Source organism: Equus quagga, chromosome 6 (genome assembly GCF_021613505.1).
Source record: "Equus quagga isolate Etosha38 chromosome 6, UCLA_HA_Equagga_1.0, whole genome shotgun sequence".
Lineage (NCBI taxonomy): Eukaryota > Metazoa > Chordata > Mammalia > Perissodactyla > Equidae > Equus > Equus quagga.
The window spans coordinates 125725667-125741277 of NC_060272.1; the positions used below are offsets into that span (position 1 = coordinate 125725667).

Sequence of the window (15611 nt, forward strand, 5' to 3'; positions counted from 1 at the left end):
AGAATTAGCAAGTTGTTACTATTTTGTCATTGCAGATATGAATGACATTACAAATATGATACAGATAACAAGTATAGCGATGTCGTCTTTGTTCCTTTCCTCAGTCCCATGGCCCAGAATCAATCACCACTTTAAATTTGGTGTTTATCCATCCAAGCTATTTTTATACTTTTACTCCATATATGTGTTTCTAAACAAAATAGAGGATTGTTTTGCGTGCTTAAAAAATTTGCATAAAATGTATTCCACCTTCTTTTTCCACTGAACATTATTTTGTTGAAAGCTGTCCACGTTGATTCTTACAGATCTTGTTTATTCATTTTAATTGCTATGTATTGTATTCCACTGTATGGATCAACCACAATTGGCTTTTTTAAGTTTTACTATTGGTTGACAATTAGGTTGCTTTATATTTTTCTCCATTTCAGGGCCCCAGTGAACATCCTGGTATGTGACGCTTTGTGTGCATGTGTACGACTCTCATTACCTAGATATAGAATTGCTCGATCACAGGCTATACACATTTTCAATTAATTCTTCCCAAAGTGCTTGTGTTGATTTACACTTCTACCAGTTAACTCCTGAACGTGGTATTTTCAAACTTTAAATTTTTTCAAATTGTTTTAAAGGGATTTCCATGATGACTAGTGAGGTTAGGTATCTTTTCATATGACTATTGGACATTAATTTTTCTTCTTCTATCAATTACCTGTTCATATCTGTTGCCTATTACTGTTTTGGATCCCAATCATTTGTTTGATATAGATATATGTTTTTTTACATATATATATAGTATTTATATATATTAATTTAATATATTTTATTAAGCTATATATATAATATACAGTTTAAATTTGTTTAATCCCTTGTTGAAGTTATTTAATCTGTGTGATATCTGGTATTTAAATTTATTTATTAGAATATTTCAAGGAACAAGTTTACTCTCTCACCTCTCTCAATTCAATACATAAATACAGCAAATACCTTCTCTCAGTCTATGCCTTATCTTTTCACTTTGTATGAGATATTATTTGTCATTCAAAAATTTTAATCAAAGTGATATTTTTAAACACAAATTAGATCACAATCCTCCCTTGCTTAAAAGCTCCAATGTCTTTCCATGCCAAACATTTTGCCTTGACCCGTAAGTCTCCTCTGCATGACTTGGGGAAGCCGTTTCTGACCACCCAATCTAGAGCCCACCTCCCCAGAACTCTATTTACATCATCTTGTTTTATTGTCTTCATAGCACTTATATTTTTATCTGTTTCTGGTATGTTCTTAAGTGTTTGATTAATGTCTGCCCCCACTCTCCAACCAAACTAGAATTTGAGCTCCATAACAGAATGGACTTTGTCTTTTTTACTGTGGTACCCAACAGTGCCTTGAACAATGCTAGTAGGCACTTAAGTTTTTGTTAACAAAACGAAACTGACCTTACTGTAAATCCTGTATAGTTTGTAGTTTATATCAGTATATAATGGACTGTGGACCCATTCATTCTCCATAATGTCTAGAGTAATGCTTTGTACATGGTAGGTACTCAACAGATCCTTTTTGATTGACAAATGATTATTTTTGTCATTGTCATGAAATTCTGAATTAAGAAACTTATGCTCGGTGTTGGATAGTCAAAATAAGTGTTGGATAGTGAACAAAACTAGATAAGCAGCACTCAAGGAATTTTTCTTGATGGGGTCTCCTTCTTTGGAGATAGAGCACGTAGCATAGAAGCCCCACAACCAGACTTACCTCCGCTAAGAAGGTTGGGCTATCACAACAGCCACCTCTCCAGGAGAAGAAAGGGTTACAGAACAGAGGAAATCTGTTTTAGAACAATGGGGAACGCTGGAATGGTGGTTAAGAGCCTGGGTTCGGAGTCAGACAAATTTAGGTTTTAATCCCGGGTCTGCCACTTGTTAGCTGAGTAACCCTGGGCGACCTACCTTCCCTAATTCTCAATTTTAGCAACTTCAAAATAAGGAAAATAATGTCTCCTTCATAGCATATAGAGGAAATGAACTAATACAGTAAGGCATCTGCACAGTGCCTGCCACCCAACTGTTCAATAAATGGTAGCAGTTAATATTATTGAATAGAAGTTAGTGTATATTCCCAGATATTATGTAATGGAAATATAGAGATTTTAAGTTTTAATGCCATTTTAAAATTACAGCATGGTTGTAATGTTCTAAGGAATACCTTTTCACTATAAGAACAAAATTGCCTCAGATGATTTACTTCCTATCTTGACTTCTAGTTTCCGTTGATGAATTGTTATAGATGTGTGCAAATTTCAAATATTATTGCTTAAGCCTTTTTATTTTTAAAAAATGTTCATTTCTGGAGCCGGCCTGGTGACATAGCTGTTGGGTTCGCGTGCTCTGCTTCAGTGGCCCAGGGGCTGCCAGTTCAGATCCTGGGTGCGGACCTGTGCACCTCTTATCAAGGTATGCTGAGGCAGACATCCCACATATAAAGTAGAGGAAGATGGGCTCAGGTGTTAGCTCAGGGCTAATGTTCCTCAGAGAAAAAAAAGTTCATTTCTTTATTAATACATTTGTATATATATAATTTTAGAAATACGTAGATGTGATCATATACATGCTTTCATAATGAAGTATTTTGTTTTGTTTATTTATTTATTTTTTGTGTGAGGGAGCTTGGCCCTGAGCTAACATCTGTTGCCAATCTTCCTCTTTTTGCTTGAGGAAGATTGGCCCTGAGCTAACATCTATGCCAGTCTTCCTCTGTCTTATGTACAATACCGCCACAGCATGCCTTGAGAAGCGATACCAGGTCCACGCCCAGGATCTGAACCTGCGAGCCCCAGGCGGCTGAAGCAGGGCACACAAACTTAACTACTACGCCACCAGGCTGCTGCCATGAGGTTTTTTTTTTTTTTAATGTCATCTCCTCTTTACCCCAACTTCAGCCTCCTTTATGCTTCAATCCCATGGTAGCCTGTATTAACAGCCAAATATGTGTCCATCCATTTTTTCCTTTTGACTTATAAATTCAGTGCAGGCCTATTCATAATATACTTATATACATATGCAAATACAAGGGGTTTTTGATCATTAATTTAAAAAATGGGATCATATTCTCAAGCATGTTGCTTTCCTCACCCAATACCCAGAGGAAGCATCTCCAGTTCATCTGGGTATAACATGACTTCATATTCTAATGGCAGCACAGTATGCTGTGATGTAGATGTAACATCATCTATCCAGCAATTCCACAAGCATTGAGCATTCATTTTGTTTCCATTTTTTGGCACTACAAATTATGCTGCAATAAACATCATTATGTGTCTTTGTCTACTGATGTATTTATTTCCTTGGGATAAATTCCTAGGAGTATGATTGCTAGGTTGGAGGATGTCTACATTTCTAATTTTAATAGATACTGATAAATCTTTTCCACTAGCAGCAAGAAATGTAAAAACATTTTATGTCACTTTTACAGAAAATGCCACTTGTACATAACAATTATGTAGCACTAAATGTGACATCTTTAAAAAAAAAAAAGAACAATAAACTTCTGGTAAGGAAGTTTAAAACAAAGATGCATTCCATTGGGATATGTCCTCCTTTTTAATTACTGTACTTGGGAAGTGGAGTTGGGTAGGAGATGGGGGCGGGGGACAGGAGACTCGAAGAAGAAAGGATACTGAAATAGAAATCTTTCCAAGTTTACTTTCCTCAATAGGTGACTTTCCCCTCCATAACTGTCCTGTCCTAAAACAGGATGTTTGAGCATCCTGGTAATACACAATTGGATGACTGTTACACATCTTTTCTTGCAAGTTCATTAGCTTCTTATTCTTTTGGCTAAATGTTTTGTGGTGTGCATCATGCTGATGTATACCAGTTAAACATTTTTCACCAATTTTCTGTGGTAAGGAGTGGAGGAAGGGGAGAGAGTTCCAAGAACAAAGACTGTCTTGTGAAACTATAGATGATGCTATCAAGTCCTTCAGCATATGCAAGAGAAGTCTTAGCAGAGTTAACTGCTCGATTCACTAAGTTTACAGTGCATCTTTGTAGGGAGCAGAATAAAATACCATGATTTACAAGTTGGAATGAAAAAGGAACTTCATAAAACAAGTTTATCAGACCATTCTTGTTAATAGAAAGAACACTAATAGAGACTAGTTAACATTTTTTAGATATCCACATTAATAATTTCCATGAGAAAGTATGAATTCTGTGCATAGTGTATGTATAATAAGTAAGAAAGATTGGCATACTTAATTTGCACATTTACTTAAAAAATATGATAGAAAGATGAAAATTGGCTAAAAGGAAGCTGTTCAAAATGGTAAAAACTTCAAACTGTAAGACCTCTTTCCTGAGATCAACAAGAAAAGAGCCTCATTCATTCATGGGCAAGTGAGCTAATTAAGAAAGGCAACATGAGATGAAATTCAAAACAAAGTAGATGTAAAATTTTTAATTATTTCAAGAATAAATCAAACTCTCCTATGAATATGTTTCATTAAACATGAAAGTATGTTTTTCAGCATAAGTTGTCTAAATCTTCTCATTAGCTTGCTTTCTCAACACATTGAGAACCTTAGGTAATGAGAATAACACCTTAATTTCTTATCAGTTTCATTTTCTTTTTGCATGACAATTATGCTTATGATGAGAGCATTCTGGAAACATTTATATATGTATTTTACTGAGAAATTTGTCATCTTTTTAATGGACTAAACAGACTCAACTTTATTGTTCTTAAAAAATATAACAGTAACTCAAATTAAGTGGGTAATATGTTCATGAAAAAGGAGAGAGATTCTTCCTCAATTCCTGGGAAAAGTCAGGGGCAAGATATATACAATTCTTCTGCAGTAACATTGAGATTGTCTTTCTTCATCAGCTCTGGGTTTGGACAAGCCGTAGGCCTGGTCTTCATCAGGTTTCCACTGAACTGAAGAGAAGCGGGAGAAGGTGCAGACCAGGCATGCCTTCCAGCGTGGGAGTGACTAAGAAGTACTGTATCTCTTAAGTCTAAATCTTCAAAGAGGGTAATGATTAGAGGATCATTTCAGCTTTCAAGCCAAGGAAATGCACACACCTAATGCCTAACTGTCACAGAGATGATTCACAACTTGTTTTCGTGACTGGAGGGGAAGAAAAATCCTTAGGATTAGAATAAACAAACGTATGTACAAACAGTTGTACATGATCTGCCAAAACTCCAAGTGGTTCTTCTTGTAATTTGGAGAGTTTTTGAGAAGGGTGCCCTGGAAATCCAAAGCATATGCAGCAGCAATTCAAATTCAACACACACCAAACAGAATTATCTTCTTCCCTAACCTGTTCCTCTGCTTTTGACTCCATTTCTGTATTTTTGACTCCATTTCTGTATGACGGAGTCTGTTAGCTGTGTTCTGTTTATATTTTGTATTCTGTTGTTCTCTGTATTTTCAGAAAAGTCAGAACAGAAAACCCCACTGAATTAACTCTTTAATGAATACTTATAACATAACCTCTCCAGACTTCAGTTCTTCATTTGTAAATGAGACGTCAAGCCACGTAGGTAGAGTGAATATAGAACTCGGAAACCAGAGATGTCTGTTCACGCCCCAACTCTGTGACTTACCAGGTATGTTGTCCTGGAAATTTTTAACAACATACTCTGCATTAAAGTCTCCTTGTTCTTACGTTCTTTGACTTAATGATTTAACTGACATTTCCATATTTGTTATTGAAAAAATTAAATACTAGCCTTAAGAGAAGCATAAAATTAATAGACATAGATTTCAGAGCCTGTATATATTGTGGTTAAAAAAAAAGTTAGTTGAAATGCTCCTAGGAAAGTGCTATAATCCACTTCACTCTACACAACCGTGTTCTTGCCTGACTGCCTCCAGCTGCCCCCACCTGAAGTGTCGTCCTCCCCCTGTCCATTTATCTATATCCTGTCCACACTTCAAAGCGAAACTCAACTCTCATCCTTTCAATGAAGCCTTTTCTGAAAATTTCAGTAAACGTTGAACAATAATTGAACTTTCTAATTAAATGATACTTAAATTCATCATGTATTTCCACCCTTAGCAATGTATAAGGGTGGAAATTTGCTTTACCTGCATGACTTACACTTAAATTCATTCTCTTGTTTACTTCCTATAAATACTCATTGAAAATCTACCACGTACTCTGTGATCTACGACTTTATTTATGTAATGTTTCTTTGTAAAATGGGAATGGAAATTCCTACCTTTCAAGGTTGTGGAAGATTGAATAATAACATTTATGTAAGTGCCTGGCCTGTGTTATGGCATAAATGGCTTGTTTTTCTTTCTCTTTTGTAAACAGGTATTTTCTGAAAATTAAAAAACATAGAACTGCTTAACTTGTTCTCAAAGAGTAAGGCTACCCTATCAAGAAAGCAGATTCTTTCTTTGTTACAAGAAACATTATGGCTAGCACCGTCATCTTTCTTAGAGTATTTCAGTATCTACTTGGAGATGTCACTTGAAAAAGTTTTCTTAGCAGTAGCATTTTGGTGCCTGTTGCATCAGGTAACTCTGGTCCAGCAGTTTTCCAGCTTCCAAAATCTGATGGTTTCTGTCCTTTCCCGTTTTCTTTGGTTGGCTTTATGTCCTTTAACAATTCATTTACTTTATTTTAATGGCTTTTGAGAGGGAGGTGTAGCTAACGCATATGATTAATTCACCATCTCTAAACTAGAAATCCATTTTTAACTCTATTTGCCTGTTGAAGTTTTTTGTTTGTTTGTTTTAAGGAGAATAAGGTTTAACAAATGTTTCTTGTTTCTAAAAGAAGTAATCAAGGCATAAGCCACACTTGAGTAAAACATTACTTTGGAGAATAAATGAAAACAGAAGCATTCTTGAATTATCTATGATCGTTCTCTTGTGATCTCTTAAAAGTATATGAACATTACTTGTATCAATTATTGTCATCTTTTAAATTAATCATTGAGATACATTATTTCAAGCTTCATACAAATGATGGCTATTAACTTCCTTTTTAAAGCTTTAACAATATTCCTAGTAATATTTATTTTGTCCATCGTCTGTCCCAGGCACTGGGCTAAGCACTGTACATACATTTTCTCATATAATCTTTGTAACAACCTCGTGAGGTCAGTACTTCCAAACTGCTATTACAGATAAGGCAGCTGAGGCTTAAATATCTACTGAAACATGCTAAGAAATGGTGGGCTTAGGTATTTATATTGCTTTTCTGATTCTGAGGCCTGTTCTCTTCACAACATGCTGCACTGTGCTGGAGGAAACCCTCGCTGGTTCAGTTTAGAGACGGTCCAGTTGGTTAAATCTGCCATAGCATGAATTGTGTGTCTGTGTGTTAATACATGTTCATGGGTCTGTAGCTATTAATACGTACCTACATTTTAAATTAAACACATGCAAATGATTAAATAAGTTTTTCCTGCTTAGGAATTTTCTGTCCTTTAAGCTAGATTAAAGGACAGATAATTATCATCAGTTAACGTTATTAACTTCACGTAATGCTGGAATGGCAGTTTCAGACATCAGTTCAAATATGGGCTTTCCAGTGTCATAAAATTTATAGCGCAGGCAGACTCCATGCCTTCGACTTACAAGAGTATTTTGCCAAATGCAGGAGAAAAAAATACCTCCTTACTTAAAAAAAAAAAATTAGTTTCTATTTTGAGTTGTTTTGTTAAATTCCTCTACTATTGTTTTTTTGTTTGTTTCTGTATCTGACTAGAAGGACTGCGATTGCTATCTCAGTGGGTGGGTGTGGCTGAAGAGATGATACACAATCGAACATTCCTTCCAGGTTAATTTTGTTCTCTTTCTCTGTCTCTTTTGCACTTCACTGAAGTGATTAACAGCGAGAGCTTTCAAGACAAAGGGAAAACTTATTACGAAGGCCCCAAGGGGGGAATGGCTTATGGGACTATGAGTTTAGAATGTTCCAGGAACAGAGAGGAAGCCATTGTGCCTAAGTGCAAAGGGCGAGGGGAGGGCGGCTCCAGATAAAGCTGGAGATGTTGGCAGGGCGGCTCCTGTAGGGCACTGCAGGTCATGGCAAGAGTTCACAATACAGAGCTGAGGAGCAGCCATGAGTCTCAAAGTCAGGGGTCTTCCATGGGGCCAAAGCCAGGTGTAAGAGAATACCCCATGGCCCCCCTCTGTTTTACCCCCAAGGACTCCAAAGGGAGAAATTTGGGTCTGAGTTTCCAGCAATTCTGCAGGCATTTCTAGAGATCATGTTACTGTTTAGTTATTTTACAGTGACACACCTGTGTTCCTGACTGGCCTGGCAGGGAGAGCTTCAGTTTCCTCTATAGGCACATACAGGTGGACATTGTAAACCTCATATGCAAAATACAGCCTCTATTCAGAGAGCTTTTCATGGACATTCAACCCATCAGTGCTAACAGCACTGAACTGAACAAACTCCTGCTTATGTAGGAACTAGTGAACTGGCTTTATTTGGTTTTCCAAGATATCAGAATAAAGTTCTCCAAATCAGAATGTCTTCTAAGTAGTGTTTAAAGGCTCTGTATTTCATGTTTCAACTCTATAAACCTTTATAGAAATAGCTGCTGGAGATGCATATGACACAATTCCTGCTCTTGGGGAGCCCACAGTCTAGGATGGGCAGACAATTTTTCTACATTAAGCATGGTAGATTCCCCAGTAGAGGCCTCATTCAGCTTTTTCTGTGGTTGTCACAGGTAGTTGTTGATGCTTTTTAACTCGTGAAATGTGTGGGTTGTATTTAATGATACTGATAATAGCTATCATCATTATCAGGCAACATGCTTACAAGCTTTACATAAATTAAATATTATTTCATTTAATTTCCCCCATTTAGCAGATGAAGAAACTCATCTTCAGAGAACTGAGTTAGCCCAACGTGAAAGAGCTAATGAGTGGGGTCCGTGTGACTCCCAGATCAGTGATTCTGAAACCCCGTACTTTTTGGTTTTCTACAAACCAGCTCCTTAAAGACTGGTTTCTATGATGTGTATCTGGGTTGAATCCAAGGCAATTTGATAACTACTTTACCACAAACCTTCTTTTTTTTTTTTCAGGAAGATTATCCCTGAGCTAATTACTGCCAATCCTCCTCTTTTTGCTGAGCAAGACTGGCCCTGAGCTAACATCCATGCCCATCTTCCTCTACTTTATATGTGGGACACCTACCTCAGCATGGTGCTTGCCAAGCAGCGCCATGTCCACACCCGGGATCCGAACCAGCGAACCCCGGGCCGCTGAGAAGCGGAACGTGCGCACTTAACCGCTGTGCCACTGGGCCGGCCCCTACCACCAGCCTTTTAAGGACATTTGCACTGGTTTTGTTTTGAATGGTCATAAATTTTTCTCTGAAACATGGGCCCTTCTGTATTCACTTACCAAAACTTCGTTGAGTATCTGTGAGTGAAGCATGGTGCTTGATAATGGAGATACAAAGATGGCTATGACCTGGACCCGGTCTTTGAAGAACTTGTAGCGTAGAAAGGAAACAAGGAATTATAATGCAGAGTGATAAATAACTCTATTAGAGTCATTTCAAAAAGCTGTCCTCCTGCTTCTTGGAGCCATGTCTCATACTCCTCTACTCACTCTTCCTCCTCTGTCTACTCCTAATGGTCCAGGCCACTCTGGGTCCTTCACTTTGCATGCCATCTGAGTGATCTCATTCATCCCCACAGCAATGCTCAGATCCCTGTCATGGGTTTCATACCCATGTAGCCACCAAAAACTGAGCATCTATCCAGACCTGGCAATCCTATACCCAACCCAAAGCTGTGTAGCTGTAATAAAATTTTATATTGAATTTTTTATGTTACCCCACAAATGAGCTTCATGTTCTCTAGCCCTTTCACAGAGTACCACCATGTCCATATTTTTATACAAAACAGCAACCTTGAACTTATCTTAGTCTTCTCCCTCTGTATTAACCCCAAACAGTCATTAACATTAATATTTCTGTTGTTTTAACACTTGTAATTCTCTCCACTTCTGATGCTACTGTAGCTTTAGTTCAGACTTTTATGATTTTTAGATGCCACGTTGCAATATTCATCTATTGTGAGTTTTCCTGGCTTTAATCTCTACAAATTTAACATGTCCATTGCTCTCAGAGTGATCTTCCTAAAATGAAAATATGATCATGACACTCCTTGATTTAAAATTTTTTATTTCCTTTGTTATAGACCTTAGTAGGGTATACCAAATCTGGACCCAGTCTATTTACTGTACCTTATCTCTGGCCAAGCCCTTTCTCATCCTTATTTCAGCTTTTCTCAATCACTTACATTTCCCCTAACATGGTATATTATTTCATACCTCATGTTTTGGCACAGACTACTGGTCCATTTGTCAGAAATGTCTGTCCTACCTCCTTCCTTTCCATTGTCATGGTTCACCTGTAAACACCTCAGCTTTCAGTACCTACCTCAAGATTCCCTTCTTCTATGTGGCCCTTTCTAGGGTAAAGATATGAATAAATAAGTAACTGTGAAAAAGAGAGGATGTCTGCTATGATAAATTTCAAAAATTACCACAGTATCAAAGTAGACTTCAGAACAAGAAATATTATCAGAGATAAAGACAGATATTAATTAAATAAAGATGTGAGTCACTTTATGAAGACTCAAAGCAATCCTAAACATGAATACACCTAACAAATAACCTTCAAAATACATCAAGAAAAATTGATAGAATTGAAAGAATAAATATAAATCCATAATTACAGTTTGAACCTTTAACACTCTGCTTTCAGAAACTGATCTAACAGGTAGAGAGAAAATCAGTAGGGATGTATAGGGCATAGATAACACTATAAACCAGCTGGACCTAACTGTAATTTTTGGAACACTCCAGCCACCACCAGCAGAATACATATTCTTTTCAAGTGCATATGGAACATTCACCAAGAGACAGCATATTCTGGGCCATAATACAAACTTAACAAAATTTAAAAAAACTGAAATCATACAAAGCAAGTTCTCTGACCAGAATAGAATTAAACTAGAAATCATTTACAGGAATATACCTGGAAAACCCCCCAACTATTTGGAAAATAACACACTTCTAAATAACTCATGGTTTAAAGGGAAACTAGAAAATATTTTGGACTAAGTGAAAATGAAAATTCAACGTATCAAAACTTGTAGAGTGCGACTAAAGCAGTGCTTAGAAATTCATAGCATGACATGATTATATTAAAAGAGAAAAGTCTCAAATTATTGATATAAATTTCTGCCTTAAAAAACTAGAATACAAAGAGCAAAATAAGTCCAAAGTAGGCAGAAAGATACAAAGAAACTAGAACTAAAATAATTTTGAAATAGAACAAAGTTGGAGGACTTACGCTACCTGATATCAAGATTTACTGTAGAGCTCTAGTTACCAAGACATTCTAGTATTCCCAAAAGAATGGACACATGGAATGGGGAGTCTAGAAATACACCCACACATTTATGGCCAATTGATTTTTGACAAAGGTGCAAAGAAAATTCAGTGGAGAAAGTATAGTTTTTTCAACAAATGATGCTGGAATGATTGGGCATCCACACACAAGAAAATAAACCCGAACTTACACCTGAAACCTTATACAAAAATTAAACTGGATAAGCGAACTAAACAAAAAATTATAAAACTTTTAGAAGAAACTAAAAAATAATCTTTGTGACCTTGTCTTAGGCAAAGACTCCTTAGACACTACATAGAAGCAACATTTATAAAAGAAAAAAGTAATAAATTGCACTTCTTCCAAATTAAAAGTTTTTGCTCAAGCTATATAATGTTATAATCCAGTGTTACTGCAATTAAAAAATAAGTAAATAAATACAAAAAAAAGTTTTTGCTCTGCAAAAGACAGTGTTAAGAGAATGGGAAGACAAACCATAGATTGGGAGAGGATATTTGCAAATCGCATCTTTGACAAGAGTATATAAAAGACTCTCAAGACTCAACAACAAGAAAAGAAACAACTGAATTAAAAAATGGGCAAACAATTGAACACTTTATCAAAGAAGACAAATGGATAGCAAATAAACACATGAAAAGATACAATATTGTTAGTCATTAGGGAAATGCAAATTAAAATGAGATATCTCTAGATACCTATTAGGATGGCTAGAAAACAAATAAACAAATTTTTAAAAACCTGACAATACCAAGTGCCAGGAGGTAGGGCAATGAGAACTCTTGTATATAGGTAATGGGAATGCAAAACGGTGCAGCCACAACAGAAAAGGGTTAGCAGTTCCTTATAAAGTTAAACATACACTATCATGTAATCCACCAATCCCAGTCCCTGGGATTTCCCTGAGAGATTTGAAAAACATATGTTTACACAAAATATATGTACGCAAATGATATACAGCTTAAGTTGTACAGGTGAATAAAGTTATCAGGACTTTATTCATAACCACTCTGGAAACACTCCAAATAGCAAATAGATAAACTGGTGAACAAACAAACTGTGGTATGTCCATACAATGGCATACCCATTCAGGAACAAACTACTCAAACAAGAAAATACATGAATATATCAAATGAGTTGTGCCAAATAAAAGAAGCTAGATTCAAAAAATTATATACTATTTGATTGCTTTATATGATATTCTGGAAAAGTCAAAACAATAGGTACAGAAAACATATCAGTGATTGCCTGGGGCTGTGGGTTAGAGGAGGGGATTTACTGCAATGGGGACCAAAGGAATTTTTGGAGTGATGGAAATTGGGGTGATTGGATTGGTGTTAATACAAAGGTATACATTTGTCAAAACTCATAGGACTGTACACTTAAAAGGGATGCATTTTCACCTCACACCCATTAGGGTGGCTACTATCAAAAAAACAGAAAATATTAAGTGTTGGCAAGGATGTAGAGAAACTGAAATTTTTGTGCAATGTTGGTGGGAAAATAAAATGGAGCAGCTGCTATGGAAAACACTGTGGAGGTTCCTTAGAAAATTAAAAATAGAATTATATTATCCAGCAATTCTACTTCTGGGTATATATGCATCCAAAATAATTGAAAGCAGGATCTCGAAGAGATATATGCATACCGGTGTTCATTGCAGCATTATCCACAATAACCAAGAGGTGGAAGCAACTCAAATGCCTATCAACTGATGAATGCATGAAGAAAATATGGGATACGCATACAATGGAATATTATTTGGCCTTTAAAAAGAATGAAATCTTATTTCAAGCTACGTCATGGATGAAACTTGGGGACGTTATGCTAAGTGAAATGAGCCTGTCACAAAATGATAAATATTGTATGATTCCACTTATATGAGGTATCTAAAATAGTCAAACTCATAGAAACCAGAAAGAATTGTGGTTGCCAGAAGCTGAGGGGAGGGGTTGATGGGGAGTTGTTCAATGGGGTATAAAATTTCAGGTCTGCAAGATGAATAAAACTCTAGACGTCTGTTGCACAGCAATGTGACTATAATTAACACTCCTGAAATGTACACTTGAAAATGGTTAAGATGGTAAATTCTGTGTTGTGTATTTTAAACCACAATTTTTAAAAAAAGGGGGGATGAATTTTACTGAATATAAATTATATATCAACAAATCTGACTTTTTAAAAAGTCACCAAAAATCTCCATTTTTTTTAATTCTTGCTCTTTACATTATAACTTTATAGCTCTTCATATCAAAAGGTGACGTCTATTTTTCTGCCTCTTGGATCTGGTCTTAGCCATGTGACTTGATTTGGTGAATAGAATATGGCAGAAGTAATGATATGCCAATTCTAAGCCTAGGCCTTGTTAAAAGATAAACTGAGGCATAATAAAAATTTTAAGGTTTTGGGGCTGGCCCCGTGGCCGAGTGGTTAAGTTCGCGCACTCCGCTGCAGGCGGCCCAGTGTTTCGTTGGTTCGAATCCTGGGCACGGACATGGCACTGCTCATCAGACCACGCTGAGGCAGCATCCCACATGCCACAACTAGAAGAACCCACAACGAAGAATACACAACTATGTACCGGGGGGCTTTGGGGAGAAAAAGGAAAAAATAAAATCTTTAAAAAAAAAAAATTTTAAGGTTTTATTTGAGCAAAAATCAATGGGAATTGGGCAGCGCCCAACCGGAGGTGGTTAGGAGGGCTCCACCCACAGGTGTTCTGGGAGAAGCTTTTATAGAGAAAAGGCAGAAGCAAGGTAAAGAAATGATTGATTGGCTCTAGCTTAAAGCCTAGTTGGCTGTTTGTGGTAGGTTGTCCTTAGTGTTTTGATTTCCCAACCTTGAGGCATTTACAGGCTTAGGTTTTGATTTGCTTAGGTGGGCGGCCATAGCATTAGAGCCGCCCCAGTCTAACAGCCTCCTTGTTTAATTGACAGCCTCAAGAGACCTTGCATATTTCCATGCACTCCACTGGATTTCTGAGCCTGCCATATTGACAACCAGGCTAGCTTGCTGGAGGATGAGAGATCTGTGGCTCCTTCAACCCTGTTGCCACACAGACAGTCAGCCCATCTCTGAAGCTGAACTAGAGAATGATTGACATTCAACTGCAGACACATGAGGGAGGCCAGCTGAGCTCAGAACTGTCCAGGTGAGCCTGAGCTGTTGACCCACAGAATCATAAGCTACATAAATGTTTGTTGTTTGAAGCCACTAAGTCATGGGTTGGTTTATTAGGTATCAATAACTACTTACTGAAAGTTTTCACAGATGAGGTGACATTTGAAGTGTATTTTGAAGGATGGATAGGAGTTTCTTTTTCTTTTATATTTTTATCTTTTTCTAAGATTTTGTTTGATGAGGGGGTCACGGAAATACTTCCCCCAGTCTATTCTGTCTGTGGCAAATTGGTCTCATGGTGGTTGTGGGGTGTCTTAATGACTCTTTCCCTTAAGCCATTGAGAGAACAGCACAGGATCATCTGAAATAAAGTCCAGAACCACTGGGGCTTACAGTCTATCTGGAAAGATGCCATGTGTGCCAAGCATTAGTAGGAGAAGAAAAAAAGGCATGAGAACTGGTTTCATGGCCTAAAGGATACCAAAGCAAAGACTACTAAAACTTTTACTCCAGTACCACCCTTTGCTATTTAGCCACACAATGCTTGATTTTATTTAACTTTTCCTGTTTTGATGCATTGTGCCATGCTGGGATTGTGTGATTGTGAGTTTTGAAAGCAGCTACCACGTCTTCTATATCTGTGTCTTTTCCTACAGTGACTAGCGCAGTGCTTGCCATTTAGACGTGAAAAAAAAAGGTTTCGAGTAAATGGGGTTCAGAGAGGGTCAGGTATTTTCCATAGCCATCAGCTCCACTCCAGACCAGAGTGGGTGTTGCCACTTAACTGTGGTGTCCTGGCTGAAGACCAAGACTTAATTGTTGATGTCCCTTCCTTTTCTGCTAGCTACTGTTGCGTACTGCGGGTTCACAAAAAAACTCATGACAGTCCTTAAGATGCCAGATGTGATTGTTCTGGAAGTTCAGTGCCCACAGCCACACGAAAGGCAGAAGGCCAAGACTGCGCTGCGCGAAGTCAACACCCTGATCTTTTGGCTCACCTCCTGTGGGCTGAGGTGCACTGGATTCTGTGCCTTATTTGCCAGTGGGTGTTTTAAGACACATCCTGCCCTGGGTCAGCCGTCT

General features: G+C 37.3%; 1 protein-coding gene across 1 annotated transcript in view; it reads left to right on the top strand.

Annotated features, from left to right (window-relative positions):
• Positions 1 to 15611, top strand: part of IFT74 (intraflagellar transport 74) — a 100766-nt gene extending 85155 nt beyond the window's left edge. Inside the window, exons 21-23 of the transcript XR_006889041.1 lie at positions 4885 to 5613; positions 14345 to 14559; positions 15373 to 15611. The gene's annotated coding sequence lies outside the window, so the exon portion shown is untranslated. The remainder of the gene's footprint in view (positions 1 to 4884; positions 5614 to 14344; positions 14560 to 15372) is intronic.